The following is a 6,215-nucleotide window of genomic DNA, read 5'->3' as shown; positions in this document are numbered from 1 at the left end:
GTTTTTATGGTAGTCAAGTGTATACATTTAAATTACTAGTGTAGAAAAATTGGGGCAAGTAGTAGAAGTAGTGAAAATACACTGAGCAAAAATATAAGCGCTGGTCCCATGTTTCATGATCTGAAATAAAAGATCCCAGAAATGTTCCATAAGCACAAAAAGCTTATTTCTCACAAATATGTTTAAAACCCTTTCAGTGAGCGTTTCTACTTTGCCTAACTAATCCATTCACGGGACAGGTGTGGCATACCAAGAAGCTGATTAATCAGCATGATCATTACAAACTTCCGGTTACTAGTCCAACACTCTAACCACTAGGCTACCCTGCCGCCATGACCACTGGCACGCTGGAGAAGTGCGCTCTTCATGGATGAATCCTGGTTTGAACTGTACCGGACAGATGGCAGACAGCGTGTATGACCTCGTGTGGTCAAGCGGTTTGCTCATGTCAATGTTGTGAACAGCGTGCCCCATTGTGGCTGTGGGGTTATGGTATGGGCAGGCATAAACTACAGGCAACAAATACCATTGCATTTTATCAATGGCAATTTGAATGCACAGGGATACCGTGATGAGATCCTGAGGCCCATTGTCATGCCATTCATATGCCACTAACACCTCGTTTCAGCATAATAATGCAAGGCCCCATGTCGCAAGAATCTGTACATCATTCCTGGAAGCTGAAAATGTCCCAGTTCTTCCATGGCCATCATACTCACCAGACATGACACCCATTGAGCATGTTTGGGATGCTCTGGGTCGACATCTACAACAGCGTGTTCCAGTTCCCGCCAATATCCAGCAACTTTGCACAGCCATTGAAGAAGAGTGGGACAACATTCCACAGGCTGCAATCAACAGCCCGATCAACTCTATGCGAAGGAGATGTGTATCGTTGCATGAGGCAAATGTTCTATAGGATTGAGGTCAGGGCTTTGTGTTGGCCACCCTATACCTTAACTTTGTTGTCCTTAAACCATTTTGCCACAACTTTGGAAGAATGCTTGGGGTCATTGTCCATCTGGAAGACCAATTTGCGACCAAGCTTTAACTTCCTGACTGATGTCTTGAGATGTTGCCCCCTTTTTCCTCCAAACATAACGATGGTCATTATGGCCAAATAGTTCTATTTATTTTCCATCAGACCAGAGGACATTTCTCCAAAAAGTATGATCTTTGTCCCCATGAGAAGTTGTAAACAGTAGTCTGGCTTTTTTATGGTGATTTTGGAGCAGTGGCTTCTTCCTTGCTGAGCGGCCTCTCAGGTTTTGTCGATATAGGACTCGTTTTACTGTGGATATAGATACTTTTGTACCTGTTTCTTCCAGCATCTTCACAAGGTCCTTTTCTGTTGTTCTGGGATTGATTTGCACTTAATGCACCAAAGTACGTTCATCTGTAGGAGACAGAACGTGTCTCCTTCCTGAGAGGTATGACGGCTGCGTGGTCCAATGGTGTTTGTACTTGCGTGCTATTGTTTGTACAGATGAACGTGGTACCTTCAGGCATTTGTAAATTTCTCGCAAGGATGAAGCAGACTTGTGGAGGTCTACATTTCCTTTTCTGAGGTCTTGGCTGATTTCTTTTGATTTCCTCATGATGTCAAGAAAAGAGACACTGAGTTTGAAGGTAGGCCTTGAAATACATCCACAGGTACACCTCCAATTGACTCAAATTATGTCAATTAGTCTATCAGAAGCTTCTAAAGCCATTACCTAATTTTCTGGAATTTTCCAAGCTGTTTAAAGGTACAGTCAACTTAGTGTATGTAAACTTCTGACCCACTGGAATTGTGATACAGTGAATTATAAGTGAAATAATCTGTCTGTAAACAATTGTTGTAAAAATGACTTGTGTCATGCACAAAGCAGATGTCCTATCTGACTTGCCAAACTATAGTTTGTTAACAAAACATGTGTGGAGTGGTTGAAAAACAAGTTTTAATGACAACTTCCTAAGTGTATGTAAACTTCTGATGTCAACTGTAATTAGAAGACAAGGAATACTTTATCACCCATTTTGTGGAAATGGAAATTAGTATTTTTTCTTTCACCCACATTACTCTATCTCTACATCTAGTAATAGTCTGTCTATCATAACCACTGACTCAAAGGGAGCCTTTTGCTTGCTCTTTGGGGTCCAGGTCAGGTTACTGTAAAGCATACATGCTGATGTGAGAAGGGCTTTATAAATACATCAAGGGCTTTATGAATACATTAATCAATCAAACAATTGATTACGTTTGATTGATGCTAAAGCAGAATGATGTATATTTCTTCACCCTACAGATGATGAGGGAGATATTAAAGACATTCTGGACGAGGCTGGATTCAAGATCGTGAGTATCCACCAAAGATGCCTACCGTTTTTCCACATTACTGTGCTCACTGTGGCAGCTTCCCTTCCTAGGTGTGGTACACTACCTACCCATGTCTCAAATCAATCAAATCAAGTTTTTAAAACCAAATGTTACGTGTCATATGCTTCGTAAACATCAGGCATAGACTAACAGTGAAATGCTTACTTACGGGCCCTTCCCAACAATGACTGCCTTGCCTGGTTCACCAACTACTTAGCAGACAGTGTTCAATGTGTCAAATCGGAGGGCATGTTGTCCGGTCCTCTGGCAGTCTCTATGGGGGTGCCACAGGGTTCTATTCTCGGGCCGACTCTTTTCTCTGTATATATCAATGATATTGCTCTTGCTGCGGGCGATTCCCTGATCCACCTCTACGCAGACGACACCATTCTGTATACTTCTCGCCCTTCCTTGGACACTGTGCTATCTAACCTCCAAACGAGCTTCAATGACCTACAACACTCCATCCGTGGCCTCCAACTGCTCTTAAACGCTAGTAAAACCAAATGCATGCTTTTCAACCGTTTGCTGCCTGCACCCGCACGCCCGACTAGCATCACCACCCTGGATGGTTCCGACCTAGAATATGTGGACATCTATAAGTACCTAGGTGTCTGGCAAGACTGTAAACTCTCCTTCCAGACTCATATCAAACATCTCCAATCTAAAATCAAATCTAGAGTTGGCTTTCTATTCCACAACAAAGCCTCCTTCACTCACGCCGCCAAACTTAACCTAGTAAAACTGACTATCCTACCGATCCTCGGCTTCGGCGATGTCATCTATAAAATAGCTTCCAATACTCTACTCAGCAAACTGGATGCAGTTTATCACAGTGCCATCCGTTTTGTTACTAAAGCACCTTATACCACCCACCACTGCGAACTGTATGCTCTAGTCGGCTGGCCCTCGCTACATATTCATAGCACTCGCTCCAGCAGGTGTATCTCACTGATCATCCCTAAAGCCTACACCTCATTTGGCCGCCTTTCCTTCCAGTTGTGACTGGAACGAATTGCAAAAGTCGCTGAAGTTGGAGACTTTTATCTCCCCCACCAACTTTAAACATCTGCTATCTGAGCAGCTAACCGATCGCTGCAGCTGTACATAGTCCATCGGTAAATAGCCCACCCAATTTACCTACCTTATCCCCATACTGTTTTTATTTATTTACTTTTCTGCTCTTTTGCACACCAGTATCTCTACCTGCATATGACCATCTGATCATGTATCACTCCAGTGTTAATCTGCTAAATTGTAATTATTCGCTTACCTCCTCATGCCTTTTGCACACGATGTATATAGACTCTTTTTTTCTTTTTTTTCTACTGTGTTATTGACTTGTTTATTGTTTACTCCATGTGTAACTCTGTGTTGTTGTCTGTTCACACTGCTATGCTTTATCTTGGCCAGGTCGCAGTTGTAAATGAGAACTTGTTCTCAACTAGCCTACCTGGTTAAATAAAGGTGAAAAAATAAAAAATTATAATAACAATGCAGAGAAAAAGAAAATAGAGAAATAATAGAAAAGTAAAACACATAACAATAAAATAATAAATACCCAAAGAGTAACAATAACTTGGCTATATACACGGGGTACCAGATCCAAGGCGATGTGCAAGGGTACGAGGTAATTGAGGTAGATATGTACATATAACTAAGAATAAAGTGATGGACTATAAGTATGACAGACACAATTAGAAAAAAAATCCAGAAAATCACATTGTAGGATTTTTAATTAATTTATTTGTAAATTATGGTGGAAAATAAGTATTTGGTCTCCTACAAACAAGCAAGATTACCGGCTCTCACAGACCTGTAACTTCTTCTTTAAGAGGCTCCTCTGTCCTCGACTCGTTACCTGTATTAATGGCACCTGTTTGAACTTGTTATCAGTATAAAACCTCAAACAGTCACACTCCAAACTCCACTATGGCCAAGACCAAAGAGCTGTCAAAGGACACCAGCAACAAAATTGTAGACCTGCACCAGGCTGGGAAGACTGAATCTGCAATAGGTAAGCAGCTTGGTTTGAAGAAATCAACTGTGGGAGCATTTATTAGGAAATGGAAGACATACAAGACCACTGATAATCTCCCTCGATCTGGGGCTCCACACAAAATCTCACCCCGTGGGGTCAAAATGATCACAAGAACGGTGAGCAAAAATCCCAGAACCACACAGGGGGACCTAGTGAATGACCTGCAGAGAGCTGGGACCAAAGTAACAAAGCCTACCATCAGTAACACACTATGCTGCCAGGGACTCAAAGCCTGCAGTGCAAGACGTGTCCCCCTGCTTAAGCCAGTACATGTCCAGGCCCGTCTGAAGTTTGCTAGAGAGCATTTGGATGATCCAGAAGAAGATTGGGAGAATGTCATATGGTCAGATGAAACCAAAATATAACTTTTTGGTAAAAACTCAACTCGTTGTGTTTGGAGGACAAAGAATGCTGAGTTGCATTCAAAGAACACCATACCTACTGTGGAGCAATGGGGTGGAAACATCATGCTTTGGGGCTGTTTTTCTGCAAAGGGACCAGGACGACTGATCCGTGTAAAGGAAAGAATGAATGGGGCCATGTATCATGAGATTTTGAGTGAAAACCTCCTTCCATCAGCAAGGGCATTGAAGATGAAACGTGGCTGGGTCTTTCAGCATGACAATGATCCCAAACACACCGCCCGGGCAACAAAGGAGTGGCTTCATAAGAAGCATTTCAAGGTCCTGGAGTGGCCTAGCCAGTCTCCAGATCTCAACCCCATAGAAAATATTTGGAGGGAGTTGAAATCCGTGTTGCCCAGCAACAGCCCCAAAACATTACTGCTCTAGTGGAGATCTGCATGGAGGAATGGGCCAAAATACCAGCAACAGTGTGTGAAAACCTTGTGAAGACTTTCAGAAATGTTTGACCTCTGTCATTGCCAACAAAGGGTATATAACAAAGTATTGAGATGAACTTTTGTTGTTGACCAAATACTTATTTTCCACCATAATTTGCAAATACATTCATTAACAATCCTACAATGTGATTTTGTGGATTTTTTTTCTCATTTTGTCTGTCATAGTTGAAGTGTACTTTTGATGAAAATTATAGGCCTCTCTCCTCTATTTTAGTGGGAGAACTTGCACAATTGGTGGCTGACTAAATATTTTTTTGCCCCACTGTATATGCATAGTCACATTATCCATACCTACATGTACATACTACCTCAATAAGCCTGACTAACCGGTGTCTGTATATAGCCTTGCTACTGTTATTTTCAAATGTATTTTTACTATTGTATTTTTACACACACACACACAAACACACACACACACACACACACACCTTTTGTCACACTATTGGTTAGAGCCTGTAAGTAAGCATTTGACTGTAAGGGCTACCTGTTGTATTCGGCGCACGTGACAAATAAACTTTGATTTGACCAGAGATGCCTCTATAGTTATCATTTTCTAATATAGGTGTGATAAATCCTTGGCTCCAAATCTCAGGAAAGTAGCCTATCCTCATCAATAGGTTAAACAGCTTGAGAATAGCCTCTCTTAGCTTAGTGCTGCTGTGTTTCACTATCTCTGTTTGTATGCTGTCTGGCCCACAGGCTTTACCGCTCTTGAAGGCCTGTTTAAACAATGTAATAGGCTTTTCAAGCTGGTTTTGTTGGTCTTTTACTGTTCTTTCTAATTATTTTAATTGTTATATTACTGACATTTGGTTGGAGCTAAGTTATTTTCCTTGGAATTTAAAGATGTTTTCAAAATGCTATTTCCAGATATTCCCATCTTTGTTTGGGAGGTCTTTCTTTTTAATGGTGGTATCTAATTTCCTCCATAATTCCCTAAATCAATTTTGATT

This window comes from Oncorhynchus tshawytscha, linkage group LG01 (genome assembly GCF_018296145.1).
Source record: "Oncorhynchus tshawytscha isolate Ot180627B linkage group LG01, Otsh_v2.0, whole genome shotgun sequence".
In the NCBI taxonomy this organism is placed as follows: Eukaryota; Metazoa; Chordata; class Actinopteri; order Salmoniformes; family Salmonidae; genus Oncorhynchus; species Oncorhynchus tshawytscha.
The sequence above is the reverse complement of the archived record's forward strand: the minus strand, read 5'-3'. Positions refer to the sequence as shown.